Here is a 13,787-nt window from a genome sequence, read left to right as displayed (position 1 = left end):
AGGTAGAAAAAAAATCTCAGAATACAAACTGGGTATGAGGCAGTGCAGGATCCAAATACATTTATTTGTACATCCCTGGGCAAATCATGTAAAGCCATGGGCCTGAAGATCTCAGTCACAGCTCCAGCTGTATGCCACATCAGGCTACATGTAACACACATCAGGTAAGGAGTTTGCTATTTGTATGTTGCAGTAGTACATTGCCCATCCTCCTCTCAAAAAACACACATAACTTGCCAACCCACACACCAGTGTCTGAGCATAAAGACATTGAATAGCACCACAGCACACTGTAAATTTGGAACTGTAGGTTTTTTTTTCTTTTTTTCCTTGCAAACCTCTCTGTAAAGAAAGGGGACAACAACACAATGGGGAAGCAGAGCTTCAAGTGATTATTCCTTAAAACTTCACAGACTTCAAAGGGTCTTCTATAGCTTCTTTCAGACTGTCAGCAAAAATCTGGACAAGTAATAAATTACAAATTAATGAATTGTGCTTGGCTTCTCTTGGTATACAGTGCAAGCCCAAGGGACTTAATGACATGGAATCAAATGACATAGCTTGTCACCTGATGAGCAAACTTTGTTTCATGCATTTACTTTCTCATTTCATGTCTAGTGATCAAAGTATAGAGAATTTCCAGAAAGTTCCCTTTGCTGTGGCTAAAACAAAACGTGACACAAAGATTCTAAATATGGAAATTGCATTAAGGCTTCTAAGGTTTCAGCTAAATGAAAAACTCTTCTTGACTCATTCAGATCTTCTAAGATATAATTAATTTTTTTAATCTCTATTCCTCTTGAAATTTCATTCATTCTTTCACTTTAAAATGATGAAAATAGTTTTGTTTTATTGTGCTTTTTTGTTTTTGTTATTTGCTTTTTATTTCTGTATCTTCATTTCTTCCCATTCTTGTCATTGTGACTACATTAAGCAATATTTTCCACATAATTAAAAGTTTCTACAAAGTTATTGTAAAATTACATTTTTTTTTCCCTGAAATTGAGGCTCTTTTGAAGTGCAGATATTTCTCTTGTTTATCATTTCAGAAGCACTCACTTTGAATGCAAGAATGGTTGGTCATCCAAGCCCATATACATTTTAGAATTTCTTTTGATAATTGGTTTTAAAAAGTGTCTGCTTCTAATTCTTTGATGTTTATCAAATTGCTAGGCTAATTATAAACTTCACTTCTGAGCTTGTTCTCTAATTTGAGCATTAGAAATGAACGTCACCAACCCTTTACAGATGAAACACAAAGAACAAATTGCATCTTAACAGCAGGGTATAGAAGCAGCTTGCAATATTAAATTCTATTGTGTATAACAGACAGGGAACATTTGGGTGAGCAATTGAAAAGAAAATGCTATCTGCAAGATGTGTCACAAAACATGATGTCAGATATCCTGAGGAGCCTGGTAGAAATATCATACTAGCATGAAAGTGCCAGATTTCTAAATGCCTTGGCCCATGGGAGTAAGCATTCAAAATTGCAAGTAAAGTATCTGCAATCTGGCTTACTTATTGCTAAGAATAAAACAGCCATTATTTATGCCGTATGATGCCTGTGGAATGAAAGCTGCTGGTTGTGTAACTGCCCTGGGTCTCATGCTGTTTTAACAAAGCATCCCAGTGTCAAATTTTTATCATTTATGGATTTAATGCAAGCCCTGGAGAAATCCACCGCAACTTCAGAAGTAGATGAATGAAAGAATTTCCAAAGCAACAGACTGATGTTTAGGTCCAAGGAGGTTACTAAAATCATTTCCTGCACTTTTGAAATAGGTATGGACTCCTAAAAGAAAAGTACAGTGGTGTGGTGTTCCTTTTCTGTTGCAATTTAGCAAGTTTTCCGTCCCCAAAGCCATCAAAATAGGAAAAAAAAAAAAAACTATATACATTTATTCCAATAAGAAATGAAAGTTGTGCCCACTTCTGGAAAGTAGTAATAGAAAATAAAGGAAGAGATCTTAACTGATAATTAATTTACCCCATATACTTAAGGATCTGCCTTGCTGGAAATTATTTTTACTAGTTCTTGTCTTACCTCTGTATACTGAAAGCAGTACATTGCCTTTGCATTTTCCTTTTCTCTGTCTGAAGACCCACACCATGGTATGGTGTGAACACCTACTGTTGTTTTCTCCAGGTTAAGTCACTGCAGTTCCCTCCATTTTTCTACTGGTATTTTCAAAGCTTCTCATCTTTCTCCTTGCTTTCCTCTGGATGCAGAGAAAAGAGGCACAGCTTTACTGAAAAGTGACATTCAAGTCAAGGACAGAAGATCCCAGATTAAGCTTTAGAAAGAGAGTGAATGATCCCTTCTTGTGTCTTACAGATGCCACTCATGTTTATACAACCCAATATTAAGTTTGTTCTTTTCCAAGAATTTTACTTTTTTTTTTTTTAAAACTGACATTTCTTTATTGCTGTCAATTTGAATTTCAGCGAATCTTTTTTAGAATGGATTAGCTGTCTAACCATTTTTCCTCTTTCTGCATTTGCAAAGATTATCCCTACCTAAATGTAGAACCGTGCACCTATTTGCAATGAATAGTACCATTTTTCCCTTGTTTATCAAGAATACTTATTATTATATCTATCCCCTTCAGTGTGCTGATAACCTCTCTTTGCTACAAAATGTTAGTTTGTTTACAACCCTGAAATCATACTTTTTTTTTTTTCCACTCAAGATTAATGGGTACATACAATAGCACAAAACCCTAGAGAGATTCTGTGCCATGTCACACTGTCTGAACTGGCAGTCAACCTTTGATAATTAGAGGACAGTTTTCAGGTCTTTTTGTACCCTCTGTAAAGCAGTTACACCCTCTGTACAGCCAGCTAATGCTTTCACATCTTACCGGTGAGGATATTATATCGGATAACATAAAATGCTTCATTAAAGTCAAGATACTACATCAACGGTTTTTAGTTTCTGTGAGGACCACTATTACATCTTGAAAGGAAAATAGATCAGTCTGGCTTTTTTTTTTTTTTTTTTTTTTATAAATTCATGTTGGCTCCTAAACTCCTGATTTTCTATGTGTATGTCAAATGTTTATTATGTGCTAGGTTGTGTTTTTTTGTTTTGTTTTAGCAGCTGGAGATTAACATGGATGATGATAATTCTTTAGAGTTGATTTTAGCATTTAAAAAAATAAATACATATGTATGTACATATATATATATAGTGTACACACACACACACTTTTCCAGCTATTAGGACTTCTGTGTCCATTCTCTAGGAAAAAAAACACTGTTTGGAAGTTATTTCAACCAGTTCTCCATATGAGTGCAACTAGACAATATAAAGTTATATGGGAACTTAAACTATTTTCTAACATTGTCTGCATGTTTTCAGTCTTCTAGTCTTAGTTACCTCTTGCATTCACTGGATCGGCCTTTCTGATTAGAACAATTTTTATTAGTATATCTGGCAAAGACTAACTATTTTAGTGTTGGCTTCAGCAAAAAAGACATTACGCATCGTTATCTCCTGGCATTATTTGTTGACAACTCCCACTGTCTTTTGAAGCAGGATTAGAACTATCCTTGTTTTTTTCATTTACTATTAATATTGCCAAAACCACCTTTTTGTGGCTCCGGCTAGTTGTCTCACATTCAATATCAGCCTTTCTGATTTTTTTTTCCGATTCAGTCTTCCTTGTATTCCATTTATGAAGGAAAGAGTATTCCATGAAGGAGAGAGTATACTTTAGTTGATTATTTTGAGTGGCTAAGATTCTGAGCATGCCTGTAATCATTATTCTGTGCCTAAAGCATTCAATAAACACTTCTCTAACTGAATAAATATGAAAGGCATCATCATGCAAATTCATCTCTTCCTCCTGTAATCCCAAATTACAATATGGTGCTTTCAAACTCTGCATTTAGATTTCTTCACCTCCTGCTCCTCTCCTTCATAATCCTTTCTTTAATTAGACTACATTTTTAAAAACAGAAAAGAAATTAAAAGTAAATGACATGTGAAAATGTTTTTTGTTACATTAACTTCACAGATGGTGAAAGCCTACTTCACTGAATGTGAGTATAAACATTAATCCTATTCTATTCTCTCTGCTAAGTAAGACCTAGCCTGATGGAAAGAGAACCATATTGATATAAATATTTACAGTGCACAGACAGGCGGGACTATGCATTAGGATAAAGTAAGTATTTTTTTGTTCTCCTCCTTGTTTTTCTAGAGAATGAGTTATTAGTTCTTGCATGGGGTTTTATTCCCTGACCTGTTACTAATATGCAAGTTGTAGCATAAGTCATCTTACAGTTTTAGTCCTCAGTGTATTCTTTAGGAAAATGGAGATAGAACTCAACTTTTAGGGGAACATTTTAAAGTTTTGGGGAAATCCTAACTGGTATAGTGCTATAAAATTGTATGGATTTCAGCAACTTGAGGGTAATTCATTAAACATTAATTTATTATTCTTGTAAAGTATATAAACTAGAAATTTGCCCAACTGTAGGACACAAAAAAAAAAAAATAGAAAAATCTACTCTCTCCCATAGTCTGAAATCTTGAACCATTTCCAACAATGGAAAATTCCTTCATTTTCTTCTCTATATTTTTGCACTTAGAAGATCAGATCTTTCCTTAATGCTAGCTTTTTGTGAAAATCAGATGTCTGGCTTGGTCCCACTTGCACTGATCCCAATGCAAAATTCTCCCTCCCCGTTTCCACATTGTACATGCACACACAGACAAATCTGTTCACTAAAAATTCTTGGCAAGATCAACCAGCCAGATAAAATAAGTCATCTGAAAATAAATTTCTGTAGTGACTTACACAAAGCTTGGATAAACTGTGAAGTCCCTTGAAACAGAAGGAAAAAGAAAAAAAAAAAAAAGAACAGAAGAAAGAAGAAGGGTACAAAAAATAAACTATCAGACTGTTCATTCTAACAAGGACTTAGCTCCCTCCATGTCTTCGTGGCAGTCTGGCACAGATCACTCAACTTACAGACAGCTCCTCAAATATTCACTCTAGCTCCAGACACCAACCCCTTGGCAACCCAACTGAGAAGAGACACCCCACTTTCATTCCCTGGTGGCTTCTATGCTTAACAGATGCTTACCCAATGCTTGCTTAGGTATCAATATTATGTGTAGCCATGACCATTTATATGTGAAGGTTCAAGGAGGATGTTCCCAAATGAATCCTGACTTGTATAAGAAGCAGTGTGGCCAGCAGGTCTAGGGAAGTGATTGTCCCCCTGTACTCGGCTCTGGTGAGGCTGCACCTCGGGTACTGTGTTCAGTTTTGGGCCCCTCACTACAAGAAGGACATGGAGGTGCTTGAGAGAGTCCAGAGGAGGGCAACAAAGCTGGTGAGGGGTCTGGAGAACAAGTCTTACAAGGAGCGGCTGAGGGAGCTGGGATCGTTCAGCCTGGAGAAGAGGAGGTTCAGGGGAGACCTTATCGCTCTCTACAGGTACCTTAAAGAAGGCTGTAGCGAGGTGGGGGTTGGTCTATTCTCCCACGTGCCTGGTGACAGGACAAGGGGGAATTGGGCTAAAGTTGCGCCAGGGAAGGTTTAGGTTGGATATTAGGAAAAAATTCTTTACCGAAAGGGTTGTTAGGCATTGGAATGGGCTGCCCAGGGAAGTGGTTGAGTCACCATCCCTGGAGGTCTTTAAGAGACGTTTAGATGTAGCCCTTAGTGGATATGGTTTAGTGAAGGACTTGTTAGTGTTAGGTCAGAGGTTGGACTAGGTGATCTTGGAGGTGTCTTCCAACCTAGACGATTCTGTGATTCAAATGAATAGAGATACCTCCCTGGGACCTTGATCCAATCCCCTAAGAGGTATGAGACATTGTGCCCATCAGTTTTAATTTTAAGCTTCCCTGAACTAATGAGGTTGGTTATTTGGGGCTCCATTGTGGTTGTTTTTTCCCATCTGCTGCAGGAACTGTATGTGCCTGACATACCTCATTTCTGGGATCCATTCTGCAGATCATAATCCTGAAATTTATGTGCAGCAGCAACAACCCTATGAAGAAGAAGAAAATAACAAAGAAATAACATCCAAAACAAAATATTCAATACAACATATAAATTTCAAAATAAATTTTGACTTTACTTAAATATATATGTGTCAATTTTCCAATTCAAAACGATATTGTGCTTAGCTTTAAACAGTTTTTAAATAGACCAAAATGAAAATTAGTTATTGGATTTTTAGAATGAATAACCTATATCATTCTGTTAGGACTGAATTAATTTTTAACAGTGTTAGCAAGCCCAAGAAATCCCTGATTCACCTACACATTGTAGCTCTAACTGCAATACTAAAAATCCTTGCACAACTACTCACAACACTTGCAAAGTGGAAAAAAATAGAAGGACATGAGCTCTATTTTGAAGGCATATGTTATTCTCTGTTTACACACTGAAATCTCCCTGTCAATATTAGATGCAGTCATGCAGGATGTGCTGGAGCATGGATGGAGCGCTGTGATAACTACAGCTGGAAACAGACCTATATAGCCAGGGCAGATTGTGACAAAGAATATGGAACATTATGAATTGGCTTGGATAAAGCCCAACCCTGCTTCATTTGGATAAAATGTGAGAAAACATACGTCCTCCAACTCCAGACTAATGAAGTTTCATTTTGCATGGCACATACTGCCATGGGCTAGAATGATATTAATTATGTGGAAAAAGACCAGCCTGTCATTTCTGCTGAAAATGATAAGAGAAAACAATTCCCTGTAACAGTTGCAAAAACACTGCTGAGGAAAAACAAGATTAAAGGCTGGCTTGTCAACCTGGTGTCCTCCACTGCTGGGGCTGGTAATTTACAACAGTACTCTATTGCTATGTGAGGAGAAATAAAGTCAGCTGAAATCCCATTCAGCTCAGGGAAGATTTTTGTTCCTAAGAGATCAGGGTTAAGCTACGGGTTATTATTTCTCAGGGCTGGTTCTAGTTGTGAACAAAGTAAGCAGCTTTGCAATAGGCAGAAAAGTATCTATTGGTTTTGGCTACTCCAGAACCTTTGAAAGTCTGGCTGGCTGCTGTTGCCACTGATGGAGGACAGGGTATGTGGGGAAGTGGCTAAAGCGGGCAGGAGACTCTTACCAATATTATCCCTGACACTTTTTAGGATTCTCTGTGAATTACAACTTTATTCTCTTTTGGCTTGATATTTAGTGAGAACAGTCCTAGGAAACCAATATTGAATATTGCCAACAGTGTTAATAACCTTCACATTGAGAATTTTTCTTCTGACCATATTTCTCAAACTTTCCTAATGGAAAGTGGAATTGTACATGAAAAACAAATCTCATGAAATCATAGACTTAGTCCAGAGGCATTGAAGAGGAGTAGGATAATATTTGAGGTGGCTCTGTGATGATTACTGCTTTGATTCTCACAGACTGGTTTCTTACCATAAAGAGCATTTCATATTCTGATAGGAAATGAAGTAAAAGAAAATGAGGCCTACTTTTTAAAAAAAAAAAGAGAGAGAGAGAGAGAAGTAATTAGGAGCCCAATTATTTCTAAATATTAGTAGGCTTGTCAATTGAGAATATGTCAAAAAAGAGCTTATCAAAATTGACAAGAACTCAGAAGAAATCTTGATAGAGTCAAGCAATAGTATTTTTTGACTGTAACATATTCAAGCACATACATTAAAATGTTCTGATAAAAACTCAGAGAAGCCAGGAATGTTTCTGAAATTCATCTTTTAACACTCGTAAATAAGAGGTTGTTTTCCTCCTCTCTCTTTCCCTCTTCCCTCCCCTCTTCCCCAATATGTTGGAAAAAGTTGCTTTCAGTATGTTTCTTTTAATTCATAAACCATCAAGACCTTATCCAAGGTCTGTTGAAATCAGTGGAAAAAAATTTAATTGACTTCAGGATCTTAATCATCGCCATTTGGATCAAACCAGCCAGCTGCATCAGTCCTTAGCAATGGAGACAATTGAAGTAAATTGGTAGCACATGGTGCTCATGCAGAACTCAGTTTAACAGTGCCTAAAATTCTGGAAGTATTTTGTCACTGAGGAATCACAAATGAACCAACTTTTGTTTTCTTTTGATCCTAGAGTTTCAAAATGCTGTTCTTCTCTTTAAGGGCGTTGTATCTTACTTGTGTTGAACTTCAGCTGGAGAAATGAAAAAGGGATGTTTGTGTGAGGGTTGATCTGAAGGCCATGCTGGCAGACCTTATTGGCCTAATTCTGGAGCACAAAACAGGGCCCAGATGAACCTGTAAAACTTTAGTCTTAGGGGTGAAGTTAAATGTGATATAACATGTACTGTTCCCAATCCTCATTACTTCTTCCTTATGTGTTCCCCTGATGTCCCAGCTACTTACTTGAGACAGGTGCAGGCCTCTGTCTTGAGATTCATTCATTTGGGTAATCAAAGGCTGGTAACAGAAACATAAGTTCTTTTTCAATACTGAGACAATGTGGGAGGGAAGTTAAAATAATGAACTTATTCCTATATTAAATAGTGTTTATGCTTTCTGATGTAGCAAAGACAGAGGAGATGGAAATAGTTCACTAAAAATCAGAATATTTTTGCTGATCAAACAAATAAATTTAATAAAACCTGAGTATTATAATTTATCTGGAAACTTGGAATAAAACACTGAATTGTTAGAAATTGAGAAGAAATATATTACCACGTATTCTTAAAACTTTAAAAAAAAATCCTTGTCAACAAAATTATGAAATTTCTGAAAGCAGCTCCACAGCTACCACGATGACTAAAAAAGTCTATTTAGAGAGACTATTAAGACTAGTAGCTTAGTGGAAGAACAGTTAGGAAGTTACCACATTGATAACTATAGTGATATTTAAATGAAATTTTGCTTGTCCATTAAAAACTTTTTTCTGCTCCATGGTTATCTTTTCCTTACATAAGCTCCTTGCATAACTCTTTTGGGAAGGGACTGTCATCTTACATAATTAAATAGTACCTGGTACTTCAGTTTAATAGGTATTTGATAAAGTTTTATGAGGCATGTCTCAGATGTCCACAGGAATTTAATACACAGGTACTTCAAACTACACAGGTACTTTAAACTAAACTGCAATAAAAAGCAATGTACACATTGTGTCTACGATTAACAATTAAACTTGAGGTCAAGCTCCCTTGACAGATTTTTGCAGGTGGGGAATGAAAAACAACATATAATAAAAAAGCTCTGCCACAGTATGGACTTTCTACGATAAAGACAGTTCACCTGACCAATTTAGTATGACAGGTCTTGCTTTTGTGACCAGACTCTGAGTGCTGCTAAAGCTTCATCCAATAGAAATCAAAATGAAGTTCTTGCAGCTGAAGATAAATATTAAATTGAATTTAAAATCCAGAAGAGATTTTGACTGAAGAAAAAATAAGTTTCTATTCCCAGGCCATAGACGATGGAATGTTGTCATTTTTGGATCAAGCAAGTTTAACTTCCTTACCCCCAAATTATCCCTCCTTTAGCTTATGTAACAGTTTTTAACTGCTGCTGCAAAAGCAGTTCTAGGAAACAACCACACTAATGGTGAAATTTCCATATGTACACACCATCTGAAAACAGTTCTTTTCTCCCAGCAGGCCTACTTATAGCCAGTTGGCATTTTAGCTGTTTTTTCTAACAGCCTCTTTGTGTAAAACTTTTCAGAGGTGTCATATTTTCTGTTCATTAGCCTCAAAAAAAAAAAAAAAAAAGCGGTTTTGCACAGCTAGGTAAAGAAGAAATCAACATATTCATTGAATTTAGTTATTTTAGGTAGTTTAGGAAGGGATTGAAACAATACAATCTAAACCATGTAGTGAATGGATGCTGGGCACCCATTCATAAATGGACAATTGAAACGTATTTTTGCCCATTTTCACAAATTATTCGAGACTCTCCAAACATAACTATTTTAGACATTATTTCAAATATATTCAGACAGTAATAAATCAGTGTGAAAATGAAAAGTGTCTTCTTCCTGTTTCTTAAATGGGGAAAATCACCTGGACTGATTTTTCTGTTAGTGTACAGGGAAATTCACATTCATAACTCACAGTTGTGATATTCCCTTCCATATAATCGAAGAAATAAGTCTATAAATCTTTACATGGATTATAGTTTGCAGTTAGAGAGAGAGAGGAGAAGAAAAAAAAAGAAAAAAAAAAGCAAAGGATGTGCTACTGTAATAACTCTGTATCAGAACTTCACATGATGGATAGGACCTAAACTCTAACATCTCCAATATACACTAGATTGAGCTGTTTTTTGTAGGACAGATGACTTTCTAAAATTGCTTTAGGTCAAGTACTGTAGTATGTCACTATATTTATAGATGTAGTTGTAGGAACTGTTAATGAAAGGGTACTCTTTTCTTTCCTTCCCAGTAATTCTCACTGGAGGTATTGTGAGCTGTGACCATATGTCAGACCTACAGTATTAAAAGTTCCCAGTTTCCAGTTAATCAGAGCTGTGTAGGATTTCCTTTAGTAAAAGACTGCATAAGGATCTTCCTGATCTTGTCAGCCAACTGCAAAAATTCTACCATCTACTTCTGAGTAGGTTCAATGATTAGCTTTTTTGATACACTAATATGGAGTGTCTTATAAAATCTCTTTATCCCATTTCATAAGCTAATCTTGTTTGATTAGAAATTATTAACCCTGCCTGGCTGTAATAACTATTTGAGAGTGGTTTAACGATCAACTTTGTTAAAGAGTAGTGACAGATCATAAACATTCAAGATAGAAGAGTCCTCATAAATCACAGTTTGACTCTCAGCACATGAAATACATGGTGGGAGATAATGGTAGCAAAGACTCAGAAAAGGCAAAAGCCCAGGAAAAACATGGATCTTTAGGCAGGCACCGACATACTCACTAGTGGAAGGTAAAGGTATCATGTTCAAGGTGGAGAGCCTGTAAATGATATTTCTGAGATTATAGAAACCAGCACACCAGAAATCTCTGCCTTAGCTTGAGAAGATCTGATCTGCTCAGAAGATGCCTTAAAAAGCAGATAAAAGGCATACAAGTTGATACCTTTCTGCCTGAATGTGAAACTCCACAGTGCAGAAAAAAAATCTCTACAACTAACCAAGAAGATGTGATATTAAACCTCTGAGGTCAGGGGTTTCCAACCAAGATAAAAGATTTGGCTGCCGGTTTGAGGATGTCTGTCTATATATTTCATCCACATACTGCTCCATCTTCCCATGAGAATTCCACAAACCAAAAAGAACAGATGACCTTTTAATTTCTTTTTCCTTTTTCATACAACAGTTGCACCTGTTTTATGGCTGGTGACATTTTAAAGAGGATTTTTAGAAATTCAAGCTATCCATTCTGATTAATCTTTTCCCCATTTTTCAATGGAAATTAGAAATCACATGCTACTGACGTTGGGGAGGAATGGGTCAGTATTTCAAAACTGTATCAGGACTGGCTTTTTTAGGAAAAAGAAGATAAGTGGATAAGTGGGAAGGATTATTCCCTTTCTTTCTTTTTTTATGCTGCAGAAGTGAGACCTATCTTCACAGAAAATATTTAAAAATACAATGGTTATTGTCATGAAAAAAATGAACAGTTTATTTCCACTGTCACATGGTAGCTCCTGATCTATTATCTAAATCATCATGGGTTGAATTACCTATTTTTTCTCCACCTGCAGATCTTCTCTCCTGCAGTCTTCTGGGGCCTCCTGATATTAGAAAGGCTTCAAAGAGGCAGCCACTTCTTAGCCATTTATCTGTTTCCCTTAGCATTAAAACATTAAGGAAGACAGAGGATGCAAGAAGCTGCAGCTGAATTTATTTTATCTTAATGATGCAGCCTGAAGCTTCAGCCCCATAGAGCTTGTACCCCTGAGGATGATGCTAAACACTATGCAGAAGCCTATTGTTTGCTGAATGTATCCATCATAAGATTATTGTGCTTGGCCAAGTTGCTTCACTTTCTCTTTGCTGAATGTATAAATCGAGGAACACTCTGCTCCACTCATTGTCTTTGCAGTCAGCAGAAAGGCATTTTATGTTTAGTTAAGCGTAGATTCATGTAATTGCAGGATTATCTCTGAAGGGGGATATTGCTCAGATGGATGAGTGACAGCTTGGAGTAGAAGCATTTGTTACTAGACACGTTTCCACTGCTGATATTTATTTATTTATTTATTGTTAATAACGTAGTCATTACTCGCTTTTTCATTCATACTCCATAGCCCACTGGAAAATCATAGAATCATTGAATCATTCAGGTTGGAAAAGACCTCCAAGATCACCACATGCCATCAAAGGAGAGGTCTGAGCTCCTGAACTCCATTACTTCATACAATTTACCCTTAGGTCATACTGTGCTTGGGAAAAAAAAAGAAAATACAATGCCTTACCTATTTGACCCACAACAGAGCAAAGACAAATTTCTTTTTCCTACCTGTTGTTCCCTATATGGCTCCTTATTGATCTGAATTCTCAGTGTTGGTCAACTTCTTTCAAGTGCCTTCTTCAGATACTATATTTCAAAATAAATAAATAAAATCCTTTCCCTGATAACCTACCAAAATTGTAAAAACACCATAAAGGGAGAGAAACTCTTGAAGTTATGTCACACTGCTGCACTGCTGGGTTTGGGATCTTTGGATTGAACTGAAGCCATTACAATAGAGTACATATCATTATATCTGTACTATGTAAAAAAAAAACAGTACAGAGTTATGAGGCTAGTGAGAGCATGGGCATGCCAGCGAGGCAGCCTGCCTGAGCTAAGGTACTTGGTTTCTCTTAAAGAGCTTTTCATGCTGAGTGTAGTGTAATAAATATATTTGTTCCTGAAGCTCAGGTTAACATAGGAATACCAGCTTAGGTATTTGTATATCTGCTTTTTACAAACTATGATGTAAGAATTAAGCTGTATCCTGGCAGAGAAATTCCCTACTTTCTTTCCACTTGTCCTTTTAGTCTCTTATCCTCTCACTCACTCACTCACCAAAACCCCTCTCTATAGTACCACATCAGCTTCTAGCCAGTGAGATAAATACTGGCACACACTTCAAAGTGGGATAAGAAACTATTTGATGGGGTACATATTGCATTTATTTTCCCATTTCCCTAATGTGTGAAATAATTTGGTGAGTGGAGTTGAACTTAACTTGAATTTCATTGTCTGAAGCAACCGCATTCCCATTTCCAGCAGAAGCAGGTCTCAGGCAGGGAAAAGCAGCTGCTCTGGGGATTTTTCTGGAGGTATATAGGGACTGGAGGTAAGGAAGGGAAGGCTGGTAAAAGCTGCAGCTTAGAGGCTATTGAAGCTAGGAAGAACCAGACATGAGATAGTGTGGTGGTGCAGGGAGCTGCTCTGGAAGCCAGAGGTTGGACTATTACATTTGGCCAACCAAGCATGGATACAGTAGAAATAGCACAGTCCCCCAAAAGATACCTACCCACAGTCTTTACTTTATTCTGCTTTGATTGGCTCTCCAAATCCCCAAGTCTTTTGTAAGCATTTGGCAAATATGTGGTGGCGGAGGACCCCAGAGGCACGCCAATACAAGCAGGGATGGGTTCACTTGAAACCCATAGCTGTTGAAAATGGAACTTACAATGAGTTGTTGTATTGTCACAGGTGACGCTGAAGTTCTGTGACAACATGTAGCTGATCACCCATGAGGTCAAACCTATTTTTTGTTTGTTTTGTTTGTTTGTTTTGCTTTTAATGGTAAATAAGCCTTATAAGGAGGTTGAACATACCTGATTCTCTCAGACTCTCCTTCTGCGTCCTATTCTCCACCACCCTCACCTTCTCTTTATG

The 13,787-nt window shown here is 36.9% G+C and overlaps 1 long non-coding RNA gene across 1 annotated transcript; it reads right to left on the bottom strand.

Moving 5' to 3' along the window:
* Positions 1–45: 45 nt before the first annotated feature.
* Positions 46–11,769, bottom strand: LOC310899677. The gene is made up of 5 exons (XR_014584482.1): positions 11,635–11,769; positions 8,350–8,403; positions 5,951–6,012; positions 2,048–2,222; positions 46–459 (listed from the first exon to the last, which is right to left on the bottom strand). It is a non-coding gene; the product is annotated as an uncharacterized lncRNA (long non-coding RNA).
* Positions 11,770–13,787: the final 2,018 nt, after the last annotated feature.

The sequence above is a fragment of the Anser anser genome, assembly GCF_964211835.1.
Source record: "Anser anser genome assembly, chromosome: 4".
Classification (NCBI taxonomy): Eukaryota; Metazoa; Chordata; class Aves; order Anseriformes; family Anatidae; genus Anser; species Anser anser.
The sequence above is the reverse complement of the archived record's forward strand: the minus strand, read 5'-3'. Positions and strand labels throughout refer to the sequence as shown.